The sequence below is a fragment of the Mesoplodon mirus genome (genome assembly GCF_964341445.2).
Source record: "Mesoplodon mirus genome assembly, chromosome: 18".
NCBI classification, from domain to species: domain Eukaryota; kingdom Metazoa; phylum Chordata; class Mammalia; order Artiodactyla; family Ziphiidae; genus Mesoplodon; species Mesoplodon mirus.
Genome location: NC_138994.1, coordinates 57,763,526 through 57,775,741, shown reverse-complemented (window position 1 = coordinate 57,775,741; position 12,216 = coordinate 57,763,526).

Genomic DNA, 12,216 nt, shown 5'->3' with positions numbered 1-12,216 from the left:
GGCCGCAGTTCCTCTTGATTGAAATGTGTCCCTGTCGTGATGAGGCTGTCTCCAGGGGGTGGGACACTTCTGGTCCCCCCCTGCCTGGCCTTTAGGCTCCGTCCATCTAGGGAAGATAGATGACGTTATTTCAAGCCGAGATGATGCAACCAGGGTCAGAGTGAAGTGTTTAATTGGAATGTCAGGGGCCGTGGCCTGGCTCTGCTGGGATGATTGATTTCCCGGTGGTGCTTGTCAAAGGAGCAGCCACGGCGGGGAAGGAGGTGCGGGGGAGTCTGCCAGTGACCCTGGGGAGGCCAGGGTGGTGGGAGGCTGCCAGCCCCTGTCTATATCTTCAGGGAAGACACCCAATGGGCTTCTGCCTACTGAAAAGGGGAAATGAGGCACAAGGAGAGAGGGTGACATGGTGGGAGGCATTATGGGGATGAAGATGCCAGAGCTTCAAACCTCAGCCTTCATTTCTGGCTGACAGCTCTGTTTCCCTCCTGCTCTCCATCCCTTCTGGTCTCTTCCCTGTGCTGAGAGGAGGGCCGTGGGAGAGGGCATGGTTGTCCCAGCACACAGCCCATCCTACAGCCTCCCATCACCCCACTGGCTCCAGCCTGCTGAGGACTGGCAGGGTGGCAACTGAGTTTAGAAGCCATTGACCCTCACCTGTGCTGGGCAGGAAACTCTTCTCATCACTTCCAGAGACTGAGGTCACTTCCTTGTGGGGAAACTGAGGCAGGGAGCTGGGTTTGGTGCCAAATCATGAGCATCCCTCTTCTGCCCCACATGGTCCTGTCCCAGGGGTTGAGGAAGAGCTGGGAGTGGGCAGCAGGCTGGGCCCTGTCCATCTTACCTCCCGTCTTAGAAAGCTGACTGCAGGCCGGTGGGGAATGGAAGGAGGCCAAGGCAGGAGAAATGGGAGGTGTTCCCGGGTATAAAGCGCTACGGTGAGCGTGCTCCCTCTCCTTGCCTGGGCGTAGGAGTGAGTCGAGGGAAAGAACAGTCTGGGGAGGTGCTGGGGAAGGGGGGCCAAGGCTGCAGAGAGAGAGGGGACACACAGGCTTGGGCTAGAGTGGCGACAGCCGGGCAGGGACTGGAGGAGATGGGAAGGCTGGAGCCTGGATCTACAGTTTGGAGTGACTTAAAGGAGAAGGTGGGATTGGAGGGGGTTGCTCTCTCCAGAGAATACCTGCTGTTTTTCATCTCAGCCTCAGAAGGCTGAATCCAAGACATTACGTTTGGTGGCTGTCAACATGATCACCACCATCACCACCGTGATCACCAGAGTCACTCTCATCACAGCTCTCATCACCACCATCCCCACTGTCACCGTCATCACTACCATCACCATCATCCCCATCCCCATCACCACGTTCATGACCGTTATCATCGCCACTCGCACCATCACCATTATCAACATCATCGCAACTCTCACCAACACCATCACCACGGTCACCGTCATCACAATATAATCAGCACCATCACCATCATCACCCTCATTACCATCATCATCACCACTCTCACCAGCATTACTGTCATCACCACCATCACCATCATCGCCCCTGTCACCATCCACATCAAGGGCCATCATCATCATCCGTCATTGTCCTTGTCCTGCCCTCCATTCCTGCCTGATGCTTTACAGTTCATTTCAAAGCACTTGCATATCCTTCCTCTAATAAAAAATTAATCAGAGGCTGGTGAAGCAGACAGGGTTGCTTTGATGATCTCCATTTCACAGCAGAGGCAACTGAGGCTCAGTGATGGTAAGTGACATGCCCAAGGTTCAACAGCATGCTCACGGACAGGCTATTCCTAGAACCGGGTTCTGTCCACTGGCTCCAAGCTCTCCCTGCCCCTGCCTTGCTGCTGTAGAATCATCATGGTCCTCTCTCTCCTGTGCTTCCTCTTCCTGCTTGCTATCAACGTGAACTGGGGAGGAAGACTCTAGCTTTGTTACAGCAAGAGAGGCTTTGGCCATAATAGTACAAGCCCAGGTGTCTGCCCAGGGGCACCTCCCTTCCCCTTGTCGGGCTCCAGTTTCCTCATTTCCATAAGTACATTTTGGGCCTGATGAAATCTATGGGCTCTTTCTACCCTGCTAGTCTGTGATGGTGCTGCAGAAAAAAGTCATCGAAACAGAGGAAGAGATAGAAAAAGACAGTGAAATGGAGACATAGACACATATAGACCAAGACAGAGACCCAGAGAGACCAAGGAAGACATAGCTGAAAGATCCAGGGATATACAGAAATAGAGACAGAGACAGAAAGCAGGAAAGCAACCAAGAACATGTCGGAGGAGATGTAAGAGGCCAAAGCCCAGGAGGAAAAGCAGGATGGAACGGCTACTTCTCTGCCTGGTGGTCTCTCCGCCTGCCCCCTGCCCTGTTTAAGAGTGAGAACTGCCTAAAGAAGGGACAGCCAGTGCCACCTCGAGGTGCTTCTGGAAGGCTGTGGCTGTGAGGGCAGCTCCTGGGTGTTTCTGTGTCTATGTGCACGTCCCCGCATGTGGAGTTTCGGGTGGTGGAAGTCTTCTGTTTGGATACCGGGAAGGATGCCGGAACTCCCACGGTGGCTTTGTACCTCTTTATAGCCCGGCCCTTGCGGCAGCAAGATGCTGATTTGGCTGCCACTGCCCTTGTCACGTTAAGTCCGGAAAAATGGGATGCAGCGGAAGTGGGGTGGCAGGTTCAGGCTGCGTTCATAAGGGAGCTGGTGGGGGGGGCTTGTAGGGGCTCTCCATGCCCTCTCAGAGGCTTGGGGATGGCTTCTTCCCTCCCGTAAGGCTCCTACGTCAGTTCTCAGCCACAGAGGTTCTGCTACCCTGGACTGGAGGCCGGGCTCAAGCTCAGATTGTGGACACGCTGCTGAGTGTCCCCCAGCCTCTACCCAGCCAAGTCCTCATCGGCGCCATGACTCACATCTTCCCATCATCGGTTTCATTCACAAATCCAGCATTGTCACTTCCCTCTTTGGAATCTCTCTGCGGCTTCCCATGGCCCGCAGAGTCCAAGTGCTTGGAATTGCTGCAGCACTTGGAGGTGTCTGGGCTGCTCATTCCTGCCTCCACCCACGTCAGTCTCGTCTCTGCAAAGCCCCACTGAAGGAGCAGCCACAGGACCCCCTTGGTTTCAGCTGGCTGTACCTGGGGCGGACCTAACTCAAGGGCAGGCCACCCAAGGCTGCAGGGGACTGGAGAGCATTGAAAGGGGCCAGAAATATGAGGCAGAAGCAGAGTGTGAAGGGGTCAGGGCAAGCACAGGCTAGGAGGAGGCTTGGGTGGCCCCGGGCTCTGCTAGGGGATCCCCAGAGAGCTCCAGCTCCCAGGAGAGACCACCTGTCTCACGTGTTTCCTACTAGCAACGCCCCCGTTGGTGGAGGGAGGGACCCAGCAAGGCAACACGTGAGTGACCCTGCTTGTCTGCACCCTCGTTTCCCCCACTCACTCCTTTCCTCCCGTTTTGCACCTAATGCTTTAGCCACAGAGGACTGTGTTCTTTGAATGCCTCATGCTGTTTAACACTGCGCTATCCCCTTTGCCTGGAACACCCCCTGCCAGATAGTCCCAGGACACTCATCCCTCAGCCTGTCTCTGCTAGGAAGTTTTACTGGCCATCCCCTGCCTTGCCCGCAAAGTCGGTCACACATTTGCCTGCCCAGCGTGCCCCTACAATTGCCCTGTGGTGCTTGGTCCCGGTCTGTCTACCCCTTTAGACTGAAAACTTGCCAGGGGCGGAGACCATGTCTTTCATCTCAGCAACCCCAGCTCCTGGCATGGGGCCTGGCATGCAGGCAGCATTAGAGCTGTGTTGACCGAATGAATAGCTTCAAAAGTTCCTGCATGGACAGCGGGAATGTGGGAGGAAGACCAGGCTGGGGTGGGCTGGGGACAGACAGTGAGTGAGGTTGGCAGGTTTCACTGGGGCTGTCTGGGGACTCGGACATGGGGGTGCCCAGGACAAAAAGGGCATATGAGCCTGGAGCTCGGGAGACAGCATAGAGAGAGAAGGTAAGGAAGCTAAGCAGGGATGGGCTTGCATGGCTACCTGAGCTGGGGGTTTCCCAGCTTCTGTGGAGGTCCTTCTGTGGAGGTCAAGATGCTCAAGAGCGGGTATCTGTGCTGCTTGGAACGCCTTTCTCCCTCTCCAGTCCCCAGGTTTCAGTGATGACTGTTTTCCTCATGAATGAGCAAACAGACCAGTCACTGAGGTTTCCTTTGGATCACCCTCTGCCGGGTAGCCAGCATCGCCCTTTCTCCTTCCATGGGGTCTGCTACCACCGACGGGGAATGGGTCAGCCTCACTACAAAGCATGATGGGGCTGTGGAAACCCATGACAGCAGGGGGAATACATGGGCAGGGGGATGGTGCAAAGCCAGGCTCAGAGGCTGGAGCCAGGGTGGAGGATGGGTCTTTCCAGAACCTTCGTCCTTGGGAGAATCAGCCACCATTTGTCGAGTGCCCTCTATGTCCCAGGCAGGGTGGCAGGCACAGTATAGGTGCTGTCTTCATGCTATTCTTTCTGGCAGGGGGTTTGCCCTGCGTTTCAGATGAGGAAACTGATACTCACAGAGCATCACTGATATAACAGTCCTGCATCCACACAGTGCCAACATCCAAATCCAGGCCTCTGGGACTCCATAGCCCATGTCCTTCTGGAAAGTCACTGGGAGGGAATGAGTCACAGGCCTGGGCCTGCTTACCACAGAGGCTGGATCTCCCCCAGGAGCTGTGGGTGCAGGGCGCAGCCCACCCTGGCCTTGTCACAGCTGCTCCCTCCTTCCACCTGTCGTCACCATCAGAACCGCTATCCAGTTATTTCCAGCGTCCCCATCTACGTGGTAGGATTGCACTGCCTGGTCCCCTCGCATGGGGCTCTGTGTTTCTTCTGACTCCTGACTTGTGAGCAGAATTGACCCCTGTCACTTCCAGGCCAAGCACTTAATTGCCAGAGTGAGACCTAGAGCTCTCTTTTCCTGCAAGTAGAGTGACTGGCAACAGGAGAAATGGTAGCTGCCCTATCAGTCTTGTCCAGGGATGACCAAGAGCAGAGCCCTCTGCTGACTGGTGATGGATATTAATGTGAGCAAGAAATAATGCGGTTTCAACCAGTGAGATTTGAGGGCTATTTGTTACTACGGTGTAACGTGACCCATCCTGCCTGAGACATACCTTTTGCTCATTGCTGTAAAAAGGCATGTAGGCCAGTTTGCTTCCAAGGCACCTGTTGGTCCTGGGGTGTCGCTCCCTAAGCACTTCTTAGAAAGACCTCAGGATATGTGGACATTCCCACCAAAGTTAAATTGAGAGTCTGAATCTGAGAGCCAAGATTTCTGGGAGCTTCCTACCTCCCTGACGCTGCCATCAATGTCTATAGATGGTTCTATAGTTTGCAAAGACTATTTATGCTCATGAATATGCTCAATCTCTCCGAGGGAGATACAGCATTCCCATGTCACAGATGGCAAACTGGGTGCCAGAGAGGTTAAGGAACTTGGCCAGGCCATGGGTTATTTGAGTCACAGACCAGGGGGTGGAATCTAGGCTCTTGGCTCCAGTCCCCTTAGGTTTCCCACACCTTGGACCAAGGGTAAGGCTGATATTCTTAGGAAAGAAAGTAAACTGGAGGAGAGGTCTTGACAGTCGGTAAGAAAGGCCCCTGCCGATGGAGAGAGTGGGAGTCACAGGGAGAAACTGCGCTATCGCTCAAGGGGCCTGCAGTTCATGTGGAGGGTGGCTGGGAAGTAAGTGGGCAAGATGGCAGGGCAGGGCTTACTTAACTCTGCAATGACCTCCTGCTTTACCCTTACCGTGCAACTTGGGGCAAGTTACTCAACAATTCTGTGCCTCAGTTTCTGCAACTGCGAAGTGAAGATAATAACGGGGCCTCTCTCCTATGCTTGTTGTGGGCACTGACTGGGATAATATAGGTTGAAAGTACTTAGAACAGTACCTGGCTCTCGTAAGTGCAAAATAAGTATCTGCTGTTATGTCGTCATCATCACCGTCATCCCCACCGCCATATTTGTTATCAGTCTTATGACTTTGGACAAGTCATTTCCACTCTCTGGGCCTCATCTTCCTTATGAAATAGGGACAGTCATTATATATGTAACCTCTGTGATAATTATAGATAGAGTTTGCTGAGTGTTCGCCATGTGTTTGGTACCATTCTAAGTTCATGAATTCATTGAATTATTACACGCCCCCCTCCAAGAGCAGCTCATAAATGGCAGAAGTGGGATTCTAACCCACGCCGTCTGATTCCAGAGTAAGTCTTTTAACCACTACGTTATAAACATTATTCTTACCATATAAAGCCTCCCAGAGGGTGGTGAGTTGCCTGGGTAAGACAGCATGTGACTTTGCAGGACGTATCTAGGGCCTTTGATAAATACACTGCGTTTGTGATGATGTCAAAGGTACGTGAGTCCGTAAGTGTTCAGTGCCCGTGCGTGTGCGCCTGTACTTGTGTGTGTAAGTGACATGTTCTTTACAGTCTACTTTGGTCCCTGGGAGGGCTCACGTATACGTTTTGTGTATGTGGCTGGTCCATCTGTGATATTGGTTCATCTATGATGACGGGCCTCTGTGTGTTTAAGCCGTAGGTACGTTTGTGGGTGTGATGCCCCGTGAACTGAGTGTGCGCATGTGTTACTGTGTGGGTTGTATGGGCCACTGTGGAGGTATTTGTAATGTTACGTGAGCTGTGTGGTCTGGTTGTGTACGTGATACGGTGTGGCTGGTGTGTGTGTGTGTGCGTAACCGTGTACCCGCACACAGGGTGCTGGTGAGCGCAGGCGTGTGTGCCAGTGGGCTGAGTGCCCTGTGCGTGTCTCTGAGAGCCAGAAGGCCGCTGCAGCGTGGGCTGGGGGAGCTGTGTGTTGGAGGGTTTAAACAGGCTTCCTGGCTGGCCTAGATCCAGCTCTCCCCTCCCAGCCTTTGCAAGCACAGCCTAGCAGACGGGCTGAGTTTTTATACTTACGAAAACAGCCCTCTAAATATTTACCTGCCAGCCTGGTGGAATGGCCTGCTTCCCTCCCCTGCCTTCCCTCCGCAAGCGGAGTCCCAAGTGTGAGCCCAGCTCCCCTGACACTCGGCCCCTCCCCTGGGCTGAGCTCTGCAAGCGGCCCCTGCTGCCCCCCACGAGGCCAGGAGGAGGGAACGGAGAGGCTGAAAGCAGCCCCGTTCTGACGCTGGGTCGACTCTAACCCATCGGCACATCCCTCGTATCTGCCTTCACATCCACTCAAGTGAACAGACGTGCTCTTTTACACACGCACGGCTGTTCACCGTTCGGCTCACCTGACTCATGCTCAGGAGCCCTGAACTCACAGCCTCACCCCTTTACACTCACTCGGGTACCTCCAGCCCTCCACCTCACTGTGATTTTATCCTCACTCTTTTCCTCGGCCCAGCCCGTTCCCATCAATTCAAGCTTCTCCTCTCCTTCCCTCACCAGCTCCCACCCCGCCCAGCCTCCTCCCACCCCACTGACCCCGATCCAGGACGCCTTCCTCAGGGCCTGGAGGTCCTTGTGTGGCCAACGCACAACTCTGTCCATGGTCCTGAACCGTCACCCCACGAGGGTAATCCCCCCTTCAATATTGGGTCATAGGTGGGAACTCTTACCCAAAAATTTTCAGAAATTCTGAACTGGGTGAAAAGAGTCAATACTAGGAGAAATAAGATTGCATATCCATTCATGCGTGCACACAGACAATCTCAGAGATAAAAGAGAGACCAAATAGAGACAAAGAGGGACAGAGAGAGACAGAAAAGGACATTAAGAGACAGAGAAGACACACACACACACACAGAGCGAGGCAGGCAGATAGGAGAAGCCACTGGAAAGTCAGAACTGCTGAGAGATTTCCAGAGAGGAAAAAAAAATGGCTTCTGTTTTGACATCACTTTCAAATAATCTTACTTACTAAGAAGGCACATTATTTTCCTCTGGGAAGCTGGGGGAGTACATGCTCCCTGATTCTATCTGCTGAAACAACAACTAATTAAGGGCAACCCTCAGATGTTGCAACTCCCTGCCGGGGCTGATTCATTTAAAAGGAGAGGCTGGTGGAATCTTGTGCCCAGATTTAAGATCGGTGATGGGACCCCAGTGCCCTCCTTAATCCAGGGCTGGTGTCCTGGCAGGTCACTGTCTTCCTGTGCTGTCCAGATCTGCTAATACCCGCCCTGCCCTGGTTGAACAGGGTTTTTAAGGTCAGACATCATCTGGAGGAAACAGATGGAAACAGCTAGAAACAGGCAGACCCTCTGCCGGCTGCCTGACCATGTTTGACAACAGGTGTGTCACTCGGCTCACGTCCCCCCCACCTGCCAACAGTACTGGCGTCTCCCACACTTGCAGGTGGCTTCCAGGGTCACTTTCCTCCTTCCTCGATTATCAGGCACCTTTCTTGTTCTGGTCACTCTGCTACGTGCAGGGATCCCACTCAAGCCTCACAATCACCGTGGGAGGTGGTGGTTATTCCCATTTTACACAAGAGGCAGCTCTAGAGGCACAGAGACGTTAAGTAACTTGCCCAAGGTCCGGCAGCTCATAAATGGCTCAGCCAGGAGTCAGGCCTCCTCTTGAATCACATCTCCTTGAAGCCTGGGTGTGTAACATCTTTCCCTGGCAGCTTCCCGAGGGTGGCATTGGTGGTTGTGAGACAGCGCGAGTTTCAAAGTTAACAGTCCTGGAGGTGGCCCTCAGGGTTCCCACATGTCCTTCTGGCCGGATCCAGCTGGGGCCTCCTCAGCCCGGCTGCCCATCCTTGGGTCCTGGGAAAGGGTCCCCAGGGGTACTCAAGTCAGGAGAGGGGGGTGGCTGTAGCAGCCCAGTCTGGGCAGGCCGAGTGGGTTCAGCCAACCTCGAAATGCCATGGCCTCTGGCTGCAGGCGCGGGTGCCCCTGTCGACAGCAGCAGAGCCAGCTTGGCAGGGCGGGAACCTGGCTAATGACCATGTTTATAGCTCAAAGCATTATTAGCTTTTAGGAGCTCTCAGCCCTCGCTTGTTGTCTACAGCTAAGCTTATTGATTGAGTGACTTGATGTTTTTGCTTATTAAGTGCCCGGAGTGTAGGCAGATTTGGGCCAGCCTTGGCTGGGGGGAGGAATATGTGAGTGGAGGGGAGGCTGTTTGTCTGTACACACACTCCAGCCCTGCTCATTTGTGCAGCCCTGCTCAGGTGTTGGGGTGATGGGCGCATGTGCGTGTGCCTGCAGGCACGTGTTTCTGAGTTTGGTTTTAGGAGAGGGAACCTTGGTTTCTGCACCTAGCGATCACAGCGCTGCCCTGGGGGTGCTGGGATTTGGATTTGGGAGGCCTGACTTTGAATCCTGGCCTTATCTTTCCAGTAGCTCTGAGCTTGGGCTTCCTTCTCTGGAAAATGGGGATTAAAATAATACCAGCTCTGCCTACCTTTGAGGCGGAGAGTTAATGCGATACAGCAGTTTGCAAACTGTAAAGTGCTGCACACATGCCTGGGAGTGTAACTATTATAACTCTTGGAGCTGAGCTGTGATGCCATAATCAGGTTTATGTGTGGGAGACAGGTTGGTGGAGTGGAAAAGGAACAAGAAGGGGAACCCCAGGGGACTGCTGGGAACCCCAGTTCTGAGGAAGCTGGACCAGCCTTTGCAGCTGATATTTTAGGAGACCACGGCAATTGGGCACCAGAAGACCTGGGTTCCAGGTCCGGCTCTGGCATCAAGGTGCTGTGCAGCCTCAGGAAAGTTGCTTTCCTTCTCTGGGCTTTTACCTTTGTCAAAAGAGGGGCTTTGGGCTTCCCTGGTGGCGCAGTGGTTGAGAGTCCGCCTTCCGATGCAGGGGACACGGGTTCGTGCCCCGGTCCGGGAAGATCCCACATGCCGCGGAGCCGCTGGGCCCGTGAGCCATGGCCGCTGAGCCTGCGCGTCTGGAGCCTGTGCTCCGCAGTGGGAGAGGCCACAACAGTGAGAGGCCCGTGTACTGCAAAAAAAAAAAAAAAAAAAAGAGGGGCTTTAAGCTCAATCGTCTCTAAGGCCCTTTTCAGCTCTGCCTTTTTATACACATAGGAATAGAGTGGACACTGGTGTGTCACGACTCTCTGTGTTCAACATATCCTGTGTAAATTTCACTGTGCATGTCCATAGGGTTCAAATGCCCCTGAGCTAGTGTGTGTTGTCAAGTTAACAGCCCCCTGCCCACTCCCCCCCCACCCCCCCACCCCAGTTTCTGGACACATAGGTGCCAGCCCATTTGCTTCTTGTTAAGGCAGAAGAGCTAGGAAACCAGCTGCCTTGCTGGACTCCAGCAGCTAATGGGGAAAGCCCATTTTAACAGCTGATAACAAGATGGATCCATTAAAAGAACAAATTAACTGAAAATCCAAAGATTACTTTTGTTCTGCTAGTGAAGGGCTGTGGAATGCCAGCTCCATTTGTTAAATGAGCACTCCAGCCCCTGGTTTCCCCAGGCGTGGCTGCTGTCAGGACAAGCCTGCCTGGCTGTCCTTAACCCCCTCACCCCCGTTCTCCTCCTAGGAAAGGGCTTCCTGTCCCCGTTCAAAGCACCGTGCACAGCTATCTCAATGAATGCCTCCCTCATCCTCTGCCCCTGGCTGGAGGAAGCCCAGAACCCCTCCCTCTGTGCTCTGAGCACCCCAGGGCTTGGCTGAACGGAGGTGGAGGCCGAGGCTGGCCTTCCCTGACACATATTTCAGCTCTGCCTGGTTTTCCTTTTTCATTCTGGTCTCCGTTAGGGCAGCACCTTTTTGTGGATCACTTGGTTGTCCATCCGTTCTTTCACACATTTAACCAACGTGTTTTGAAGACCTACTGTGTGCCAGATGGCATGCTGGGCCCAGTCTCTGCCCTAGAAGAAGGGGAGGCAGAGGTGAACCCTGCCATGCCCTGCAGAGAGGGCCCTGCAGAGTAGGAGGGAAGCAGAGGAGGGAGGGATCGGTCCTGCTCTGGGAGGCCACAGAAGAAGTGGCATCTGAGCAGCATCTTGAAGCATCAGGGGAGTTTTTCAGGTAGTGAAGGCCTCTATGCCGGGGGACAAGAATGAGCATGACATGCCTAGACCTTATGTAGAAGTAGGACCTGGCCTTGCACACAATAGATGCTCAATTAATGTTTATGGGAAAATGAAGTGCTTATTAAGTGTCCATTATGGACCAGGCATTTTGCAGGTGCTGAAATGGTAGTCTCAGTTTCCTCATCTGTGAAATGGGAATAATAATGTTACCTCCCAAGGAGAGAAGATAACAGATGTGCTTTTGCATGTGCTGTTTCTCTGGTCTGGAATGTCCTTTCTATTGTACAGTCTCATTACAGAAAATGCTCACTCATTCCTCAAAGCTCTGCTAAATGTGCTCTGCCTGGGGAAGTTTCCACCAAGTCTCCTTGGGGAGGACGAGTCCCTGCCTCTCTGGGTTCTTGTGCATTTCCTCAATTGGAAGATGCCATGGACTGTGAGATGCACCATCGATTTCATAATAGCTTTGGGGAGAAAAGAAACCCTGCTGTAACTGTACATATCTACATTTCAGAATTGTGCAGATGTTTTCGAGACATGCCTTTTAGAAACAGGGACATGCAGTAGCTGCTTCTCTCATGGCCTGAGGGCCACAAGGATTGACTTCATTCGTTTACTCAATCAATCAACCAATATTTATGGAGATCTGTTCTAGGCACTGAGATGAAGCAGTGAATAAAAGCAAGTCTCTAACCTCATGTGGCTTATATTCCATTGGGAGAAAAAAATAGTAAATAAATAACCAAATAAAAATCTAATCTAAATCATTTAAGAGGAAGGTCACGGTAAGAGCTTTGAAGAAATATAAGGCAGGATGAGGGATGGAGAGGGATCAGGGGTGGCTCTTTTAGCTAGGGTGATCAGGGAAGCCCTCTCTGAGGAGGGGGCATTTGTGTAGAGACTTGAATGGAGGAAGGGAGTGAACTGTGTGGGTATTTGGGGAGGAACGTTCCGGGCAGAGGGTACAGTGAGTGCTAAGGTCTTGTGGTGGGACCATTCTTGGCATGTTTGAAGAAAGATGGGGGTTACGTGTGGCTGGAGGGACATGAGGGAGAGGCAGTGCCTGTACCTGAGGTCAGTGTGGTCGAGACAGTGTGCCCTGAGACAAGGGAAGGTTTGGGCTTTTTATCCTAAGTGTGATGGGAAATGCGAAATGTTTGCCTATGGGACTGCTGTGCACCTCAGGGCAATGAGATTGTCA